The sequence below is a fragment of the Pinus tabuliformis genome, chromosome 5_1, assembly GCF_031772625.1.
Source record: "Pinus tabuliformis cultivar Carrire ecotype Pingquan chromosome 5_1, CPIR1, whole genome shotgun sequence".
Classification (NCBI taxonomy): domain Eukaryota; kingdom Viridiplantae; phylum Streptophyta; class Pinopsida; order Pinales; family Pinaceae; genus Pinus; species Pinus tabuliformis.
In genome coordinates, this window is record NC_142305.1 from 739,967,145 (window position 1) to 739,977,948 (window position 10,804).

A 10,804-nucleotide genomic window follows, 5' to 3' on the forward strand; every position below is an offset into this window, starting at 1 on the left:
ACATGCCAAGTGGGTAGAGTTTTTGCAGAGCTTTACTTTTGTGATAAAGCACACAAGTGGTAAGTTGAACAAAGTTGTTGATGCTTTAAGCAGAGTAAATTTCATTGTGCAAGAATTAAAAGTTGGTGTTGTAGGATTTGAAGAAATGGTTGAAATGTATAAAGATGATGCAGATTTCAAAGATGTTTATACAGCAGTACAAAATCCAATAGTTCATAACAGAAGTCAGTGGTTAGATTATCTTATCCAAGGAGCTTTATTGTTTAAAGGAAACAAGTTGTGTATTCCCAAATGTTCTATGAGGGAAAACATAATAAAGGAGAAACATAGTGGAGGATTATCTGGTCACTTTAGACAAGACAAAACCTTTGCTCTTGTTAATGCTTTTTATTATTGGCCAAAGATGCAGACTGATGTTAATAGATTTGTTTAGAAGTGTAGGATATGTCAGCATGCTAAAGGGAGAAGCCAAAATACAGGATTGTACCAGCCATTGCCAATACCAAACCGACCATGGGATGCAGTTAGCATCGATTTTGTTTTGGGGTTACCTAAAACTCAAAGGGGGAATGATTCCGTTTATGTTGTGGTAGATAGATTTTCCAAGATGGCACATTTAATTTCATGTAAAAGGACTAGTGATGCAACACATATTGCTAATCTATTTTTTTCAAAAATTGTAAGATTACATGGACTGCCTGTAAGTATTGTATCTGATAGAGATACAAAGTTTGTAGGGCATTTCTGGAGAACTCTTTGGAAGAAACTAGAAGCTAACCTCAGTTTCAATTCAGCATACCATCCTCAAACAGATGGACAGACCGAAGTAGTAAACAGAAGCTTGGGAAACATATTGTGAAGTTTAGTGTATCAAAAACCTAAGTAGTGGGATTTAGCACTAGCTCAGGCCGCGTTTGCTTATAATGACACTCCAAACCGAAGTACTGGAATGAGTCCATTTCAGATTTTTTTTTAATGAACCAAGAGGTGTGTATGGGCTCAGAAATTTGGGTAAATAGGAGACAAGAAGTGCGAAAGCTGAACAGTTTGCAGAGAAGATGCAGAGACTACAAGAAGATGTCAAAGGCAGATTGCAGGAAAGCAGTGGAAAATACAAGCAGAGAGTAGATATGAAAAGAAGAGAGAAAGAATTCCAAGTGGGAGATTTAGTGATGGTGTATTTGAGAAAAGAAATATTTCCTGCTAAGACTTACAATAAACTAAAAATGAAAAAGATAGGACCATGTAGAATTGTGAGAAAGTTTTCAACTAATGCTTATGAAATTGAATTGCCAGAAGGGATTGGAATATCACCTATCTTCAATGTTGCAGATTTGTATCCATACAAAGAGACAGAGACAGAGCTACAGAAGGAAGCTACAGAAGATGAAGTTCAAACTTTGAACTGGGAAGAACAAATGCCAAAGATAGTTAAGAAAGAGGTGGAAGTTGTTTTGGAGAAAAGAGTATCCAAAAGAACCAGAGGACAGATTTATTTTCAGTATCTAGTCAAATGGAAAGGACAACCAGTGGAGGATGCTAGTTGGTTGACAACAGCAGAGTTGTAGAAGTATGGAGTAAACCCAGAAAGTCTGAAGGATGATTCTTTTCTTCCCCGAGAGTCTGATGCATGAGAATCTGGACTTAGCCAACAATGTGATGGTTTGTTCACATGTTGTGGCTAAATGAGTTGAATTTCATTGACCTGAGTGGTCAAAAGTCAGTTTTGGTAGAGAGGGTTGGATCTCTCGAAAATGATTTGTAATTCATTATTTGTAATAGTTAGGAAATTGTCTTATTTTAGACCAAGGGGTAAGTTATTAGCATAAGTGTGTAATAGAGCTTGAAAATAGAGATTTGATTGTTAGATTGATTAAAATAGAGATCGAGTTGTTAGAATAGGATTTGATTCATAAAAAGAAGAAAATGTAATTAAGGAGGATTAGCTAAGATGATTGAGGATTGAGTGAGAAGCGAGAGTTGAGTGATAGATAGGTTTTGAGGTTGGAACAGAGGTCTGTTAATTTGTTGTAATTGAGCCGAGAGGGCCGAGACTCTGTAATTATTATTTTATTAAAGTAATTTGATTTAGTGTGTGATTGAGTGTCAATTCTAGTGAAGACTCTCATTTACTTTCGTGAACCTGCGTTCTGAAGCGCATCTGCGTATTTTCTCTGTTTTTCGTATTTTCATTATAATCTCAGCATTTATGGTTAATCACAGTCATTAGTGTTAATAGCGGGGGTAGAAGAGCACAGAAAGGCTCGATTGTGCTTGAAGGCCCGTACTCCATCCTAACCATCAATTTAAGTTTCAACTGTTGACGTCATAGTCAACGGTGGGGTTAGGCCTGTTTGATAATCTTTGTGTTGGTTGTAAAGCCGCTAGCCGTAGGATCTGATTGATCATGTTATCCAATGGATATCGAGGTTTAAAAGTGATCTGAGTTTAAGTCTAAACCCGGACCCAAACTTTATTAGATCAAGGTTTATAAATCATATTGGCTTCGTGAGGCGGGTAAGTGTCGCACAAACTCCCTGTGCGATCTCGCGTCAACCGTTGGATCACCACTAACGCTGACCGTTAGATTATATCGCATCACATCGTTCATAAGTGAATGAATCTTAGTCGAGCGAAATTGCGATTTGTGATGTCACTCCCGACCGTTAGACCTGGGGAAAGGAAATCAACGACGTAGAGTGAAGTGTTGTTCAAAAGGGAAAGTCAACGCGAGACAGTTGTTGTTCAATTGCTGTTCAGTTGTTGTTAAATTGTTGTTCAGTTGCTGTTCAATTGTTGTTTAGTTGTTGTTCAATTTGCTCCTGCGTCACAATCCCATGGTCCACAGACCATGGGTGGTTCTCAAAGCCGACTCAAATTTACATAAATAAGGGGATAAAATCCTTTGACTCTTAACCATCTACACACTGCGCATTGACAAATCGCGGAGACTTTATATTAGTTACCAAATATACATCAAAACTTGGGTTATTTTAACCCCAAAACTGACCCAGGGGACCCCATCCCAATAAGCACAATGGAACCATTTGTTGGCTTAGGGGGTCCTGACCCAGGTTCAGAGTTAGTTGCACCAACCAACAAATCCCTACACTACTAGCCCTTTTGGCAATAACCCGCGGAGAGCGGGCTACAATCTCACCCGAAGCAGTATCGGGGGATGCAAGAACCAAATTTTTGCATCCAAATACGAGTGTGATGTCTTTTAGCACCTCAGATCTGCCTTCGCACAAATCGACATGCCCTTAGGGCTCGGTACTGCAACTCTACTGAAACAGCCTCCAGACCTTCACAAAGGTCTACGATCGGATTTTTCAGACTCTTATCAGTTGATTTATCCACTTACACATATCAGAGAAAGATCCTAGATTAGCATTCGCACCAATCTACTTATGTTATTTAGAAAACATAACAGAATTCATCACAGTCTTCGTTAAAGTACTTAATATGCATTGCGTACATCTATTAAGGCTTATTCATGTGAATCACGCATCATTAGGTCAATATTTCATAAACACATCATTTATCCATAGCATGTATGTAAACAGAAGTAAACATAAATAAACAAATATAGAGAGGAATTCTTCTATAATCTTATTTATTGATCTTCAGTTCAGGTTTACAGACTCAAAACTACCCTGCGCACTCAACTGCAGGGGTCCGCGCACTCAGTTACAGACTCTACCTAGGCCTCTGCACACTTAGCTACAAAGCATTTCTCTCCTATCTGACCCAGTTCTCTGCACTAAGACTTCTCTTCTATTGACCCATTACATTCATCATTTCTTATATATATCTCTTATACTCTCTAAGACACACTTATTTATAGCATTTTACATACAATCCCATGGTTCACGGACCATGGGTGGTTCTCAAAGACGACTCAATTTTACATAAACAAGGGACTAAACCCCTTTGACTCCTAACCATCTACGCGCTCCGCATCCACAAATCGCGGAGAGTTTATATTAGTTACCAAATATACATCAAAACTTGGGTTATTTTAACCCCATAATTGACCCAGGGGACCCCATCCCAACAAGGTTCCCTGTTCGAATCACCCTAGGTGAGGAGCTCTAATCTATGGTAATGAGTTTACTAGGGATGTCATGAATGAATGTGGGGAATCATCCCTTATGTATATTTACAAGGTTTTCCTTGGAGAAGAAAAATAGGGTAAAGAGGTTGTGAATTATACCTACATTAACCTATGGGTGACAAGTTGACATAGAGTGTTGATTTTGACCTACATAATGTGTCCAAGGTATCTTGGCTAAAAATAATATCCTTAAGGGAAAGGGGCATATATTATGATCCAAAAGGAAAGAGGAGGAATTTAATTTTGTTGTTTATAACCCATTGATGTACCAAGGAAAGTGACTAGAGACCAGATGAACAACTAGGTTCTTAAGTATCGAAGTGACTACCTTATGTCCACGATATCCTCACTTTCCACCATTCAAAGAACAAACAATTTAGTCAATACACATTGTTTTATCGTACTCAAGTCCAAATTGGATCCAAGTAAGTTTTTTAATTAAGGTTTCCAACATTTTTTATGACTGGTCATACATCAAGTCAAGTCCAAAACGAAGACAAGTAAGTTTTTTAATTAAGATTCCTAACATTATCTATGACCAGTCATACACTGAGTCAAATATAATAACTCCCAACATGTCCTATGGGAAGGTTTGTGCCAAGGACTCCATTAAGTACAAAGTGGAGCATGTGAAACTCACTAAAATGCCTTGTGGGTTCAACTTGGGAAAGGGAAACTCCTATACAAGAGGTCCTATGGAATACCTTGGTTAGCCCTATCAACATCCTATGGAGACACTGTGAGAGGTAGGAACCCTGTAAAACTCATATTAGAGCATGTGTGTAAAGAAGGTTCTCCAACTATCCATAATTACCTTAATCATCTAACTCTTCACAATCATGTAAAATTGTCTAATAGTGATAGTGATAAAGTAAGTAGATATATTGAAAAAACGTTCATCAACAAAGGTTGAAATGCTACAAAAAGAATGAGGATGTCAAACTACACCATTTACAAAAACACCAAGAAAATTATTAAAAATAAAGGGACATGAAGTTGTAGCAAGTAATTCATTTACTCAATAAAAAAGGTTGTAATGCTACAAACATAATGAGGTTATCAAGCTACACCATTGCCCAAAATACCAAGAAAAATATTAAAATAAAGGACCAACAAATTTTAGCGGGAAATCCTTAACAAATGAGGAAAAGTTAAAATGAGAATACAACAAGCCACGAAGAGGAACCTATGTAAGGGCAAGGCCACACAAGGATGAGGACTTACATAAAGAAATCCACGACAAGATCCAAGAGATTAAGATGAAGGAAAAGACACTAAACAATAGGGGAGGGAGTTAACGTACTAATATTTTGATGTGGACGGTTACCAAAATTGATGTGGTAGTCTAGAATTAGACTAATGGTTCACTTAAAAACCAATCAGCTACGCGTTAAACATATTTTGTACGTGTATTCCCTCCCGAGGGTCCCGCTTACCTGACCAATCATCGTCGATCCTACTTTGACTTCTTACTCCCTGAGCGCTTCAATCTCCACCATTGATCTGGCTTCTTCAGATCCAACGAATATCGCATCGTATCTGCTTGCCAACTAGTCCAGCTGATTTCCACCGTCGATCTGTCCTGTTCGATCCAATGGTTATCACGCAATCTCGCGCGATTACTTGCACAATTGATATCAGGTCGAGAGCACGTGAGATAAGTGGTTTCTCCATGCTACATGTCAACACCTTAGGTTAATCACACGATTTGGAAAAATACCATTTACCATTTATTTTCCACGCGATATACCACTTACTGCTTTCCGAATACTACCCACGTGCTTAATACAGAACCTTTAAGAAATATACTTAATAAGATTTAGCGCCTAATCTCGGTATTAACCCTTAATGCTATTTGGTTGTAATTATCAATGAAACACATAAATGGAAAATAATACCCGATTAGGGTCCAGAATGCCGATACACAGATTCGAGAGAATTTCACACCAGGAATAATACACAATGCCACACTTAATCAATTATTTCAATAAAATGGAAATTATAGAGTCTTATCCCTCATAGCTCGATTACAACAATTTGTCTGACCTTTGTTTCACTCGCAAACCCTATCTCTCTCTCAATCTTTCCCTTACTCACTCTCCTATTCCATCCAATCTCTATCATTACATTTTTTCCTTTATTTTATGGATCAAATCCTATCTTAACAACATTGACAACTCAATCTCTATTTTTATCGGCTCAACTATTAAATCCCTATTCTCGAGCTCTGATACACACCTATCCTAACACTTATCTCTTGTTCTAAAAATAATACAATGGTTGAATTGTTATAATACTTGAAGTAAAGATCAATTCGAGAGATCCAACCCTCTCTCCTAAGAATTGATTTTGACCACTCAGGTCAATAAAATCCATCTCTTGTTAGCCACAACATGTGAACATACAATCACATTGCTGGCTAAGTCCGGATGCTCCTGCATCAGACTCCTGGGGAAGAAAATAATCATTCATCAATCTTTCGGGGTTTATTCCATACTTTTGTAATTTTGCTGTTGTTAATCAACTGACATCCTCCATTGGTTGTCCCTTCCATTTGACTAGATATTGAAAATAAACATGTCCTCTGGTTCTTTTGGATAACAGCTTCCACCTCTTTCTTGATTGTCTTTGGCATTTGTTCTTCCCAATTTAAAGTCTGAACTTCATCTTTTGTAGGTTCCTTCTGTAACTCTGCCTCTGTCTCCTTGTATGGATATAAATCTGCAACATTGAAGATAGGTGATATTCCAATCCCTTCTGGAAACTCAATTTCATAAGCATTGGTTGAAAACTTCCTCACAATTCTGCATGGCCCTATCTTTTTCATCTTTAGTTTATTATAAGTCCCAACAAGAAATATTTCTTTCCTCAAGTACACCATCACTAGATCTCCCACTTGGAATTATTTTTCTTTCCTCCTCATATCAGCTCTCTGTTTGTATTTTCCACTGCTTTCTTGCAATCTGTCTTTGACATCTTCTTGTAGTCTCTGCATCTGCTTCGCAAACTCTTCAACCTTTGCACTTCCTGTCTCCTGTTTGCCCAAATTTCTGAGCTCATACACGCCTCTTGGATTCATTCCAAAAACAATCTGAAATGGACTCATCCCGGTACTTCGATTTGGAGTATCGTTATAAGCAAACTCAGCTTAAGCAAGTGCTAAATCCCACGGCTTAGGATTTTTATACACTAAACTTATCAATATGTTTCCCAAGCTTTTGTTTACCACTTCGGTCTGTCCATCTGTTTGAGGGTGATATGCTGAACTGAAACGAAGGTTGGCACCTAGCTTCTTCCAAAGGGTTCTCTAGAAATGCCCAACAAACTTTGTATCCCTATCAGACACAATACTTATAGGCAATCCATGTAACATTACAACTTCTGAAAAAAAAAAAAAAAAAAAAAAAAAAAAAAAATAGATTAGCAATATGTGTTGCATCACTAGTTTTTTTGCATGCAATGAAATGTGCTATTTTTGAAAATCTATCTACCGCAACATAAATGGAATCATTTCCTCTTTGAGTTCTAGGTAATCCCAAAACAAAATCCATACTAACTGCATCCCATGGTCGGTCTGGTATTGGTGATGGCTGTTACAATCCTATATTTTGGCTTCACCCCTTAGCATGCTGATAGATCCTGCACTTCTCAACAAATTTCTTAACATCAGTTTTCATCTTTGGGCAGTAGTAAAAAGCATTTACCTGAGCAAAGGTTTTGTCTTGTCCAAAGTGCCAAGATAGCCCTCCACTGTGTTTCTCCTTGATTACGTTTTCCCTCATAGAACATTTGGGAATGCACTGTTTATTACCTTTAAATAGTAAACCTCCTTCGATAAAACCACTGGCTTCTATTATGAACTGCTGGATTTTGTACAACTACATAAATATCTTTCAATTTTGCATCATCTTTATACATATCAACCATTTCTTCAAATCCTACTGTTAGACTCCGTCTCATGTCAGAGATTGATTCTTCTTCAAAACCCTGTTTTGAAGAAGAAATCATTAATATGTTGCTTTTTTTATGTAATTTGTTTTTTAGCTCTTCAACTGGCAGCGACTTCAAAAGCCCCTATCCCTGCACAAGCACAATTCAGAATATCATTAGCAATCAGAGGCAAAAAGCTATGTGGAGAAAATACCAATTGCAGCAGTATCAATTGCACAAGTTCATGGTGGTATTTTGAAAGATGGTACACGGATGGTCGTAAAGATGCAACACTTGCAAATAGGGACAATGATGCGTTATGGTCTTCGTAATCTTGCTTGGATAGTTTATGGAGACAATAAAAGGGAACCTTGAAAAGAATAATTCAGACATATTGTAAGCCCCTGCCTACAAAATAAGCAGTGGAACCCTCCTTCATCAGGAACGTGTCATTGGTGTTTTAGATTGGGAATTGTTAACATTGGGGGACCCAATGTCTGATGTTGCTTACAACTGCATGTGTTTTCTCATCAACAACGAGTTTCCAGTTCCTCAATATGGCTTTGATAATGGGATAATGCCAGAAGGAGTTCCTTCTCTGGAAGAGTATTTGGCGAATTATTGTGCTGCAGCTGGTGTCCAGTGGCCTGCTAAAGATTGGAAGTTTTATATTGCATTCTCTCTTTTTCGTTCAGCATCTATTTTTGCGGGGGTTTATCATAGGTGGTTGAAGGGAAATGCCTCAGGGGGGAACGTGCCAAGTCTGTTGGACGCTTAGCTATATATTTTATTGATACAGCTTGGAAGTTTATAAGTAGGGATTCAGTACTTCCAGACAGGCCACCATCTTCTGCTTTTGGAAATGTACCATTGGAAACAGATGTCTCTTTATCCCATATTCCAGCATACTCTCAAGATATGACCATCAAAGGAAATGGGTTTGTTCCTAGTGCAAGAGTACAGGAATTAAGAAAGAAGCTGATGAAAGAAAATTCGATATTCATATCAAGGATAGGCATGAGAGCTTGTTGCTTGGGGCTGGTCTTTCCAATCTTGAATATTCGTATCTTTGTGAAATCATGGGTCGCTCAGCTTGGGCTCCTCAAATTTTTCAACTCCTGGTAGAAAGAGCCTTGACTGTTTTTGGTTTCGATGATGCTCCTCATGGCCATGCAGAGATTGTCTTTGAGAATGTGTAGGTTCCTATCAAAAATGTCATTCTGGGAGAAGGCCGTGGTTTTGAGATTGCACAAGGACGGTTGGGTTCAGATCGATTACATCATTGTATGAGATTAGTTGGTGCTGCCGAACGTGGCATTGAAATGATGGTAAAAAGAGCACTCCAAAGAAAAGCCTTTGGCAAGTTGATCGCACATCATGGATCATTCTTATATGATCTTGCCAAGTGTCGTTTAAAAATAGAGAAAACAAGATTTTTGGTACTGGAAGCTGCAAATCAATTGGACTTGTTTGGCAATAAAGTTGCCAGAGGAGCAATTGCCATGGCTAAGGTTGCAGCTCCAAACATGGCTTTGAAAGTACTTGATACAGCAATCCAAGTTCATGGTGCCGCGGGTGTAAGCACAGACTTTGCACTTTCCTACCTCTGGGCTTCTGCTCGAACTTTGCGATTAGCGGATGGCCCTGATCAGGTCCATCTTGGGACTATAGCAAAGCTTGAATTGTCTAGAGCAAGGCTCTGAGATCAAGTTAGTATGTTTTATCTAAAAAAATCCATCGAAAGCATTCATCTCAACTAGATAACATTCTCAGAAAAAACAAAATTTGGGGAAGGATACTTACAGGAGGACATGAAGAATGTTAAATTCTATATTTTGGTATGTTCCAACTTGTAAGTTTATTTGAGAACTACCGTAGGGTGAAGCAGAGCATAAAGTTTCCATGATCCAAAGGGAACTATAATTTGTAAATAAAAAAAACTATCTTTCGAAAGTCACCAGCTGTGTTTCTAGAAGACAGACATACAAACCAATGATCCGGATTCTGTTCCGTTTCCATTAATGAAGATTGGGAAAGGGTGAACGTGTCTCAACACAGAGACATCTGTCATAAGCAGCGATTTAGGAACGAATTTTGTCTATTTTGATCCTCTGCTCTCGGAACAGTGATAATGAAGAACGACATCTGTCACAGCAGAAAAACAGTCAATTCGCCTACTTTTATCCTCGGTCAATGCTTCAAACAGGATTGGCGCTCCATATGTCAGCCATCAGAAGATTTTTAGGAATACGATGTTTTATTTTAGCATAGATGAAACAACCTTTTCTAATTTTTGTAATTGTAGTTAAAACAGCGCCCCTGTTTTGGGCAGCAATTTATTATTGATTGTATTAAAAATTCATTTTGAGGAGCGTAGAGAGGAGAGAGGGGAGTTTTTTCTGAGCGCTGAGAGTTGCTGTAGCGTAGCAGAGCTTCATTGTACAGTCATTGGCAGATGATTTTTAATGAAAATTTCACAGCTCTGTTTGCTGAGATTCATGTGGTATGTTGATTTAGCATAAGTTTTTCCCTTTGTCTCATATGTAAACTGTTTTGTTTCATTCACCTCATGATCATATCTATTTGAGCAAATGAAGTGATTAGGTAGGAATTCATAGTATTATATGCTCCTCCTATAAGTTTGTTCAACTCAATGTTTTCTTCTGTTTAAGGAGGATTCGAAGTATTATTTGCCCTCCTTAGCTCCTCACCAGTCTTGCCATCCCATTTGAAACCAGATTTGGTGTTAAATTGCAT

At 38.1% G+C, this 10,804-nt stretch overlaps 1 pseudogene; it reads left to right on the forward strand.

The window, feature by feature from the left end:
• LOC149167073 (putative acyl-CoA dehydrogenase IBR3) overlaps positions 1 to 10,004 on the forward strand; it is a 113,003-nt pseudogene extending 102,999 nt beyond the window's left edge.
• The last annotated feature ends 800 nt before the right edge of the window (positions 10,005 to 10,804 follow it).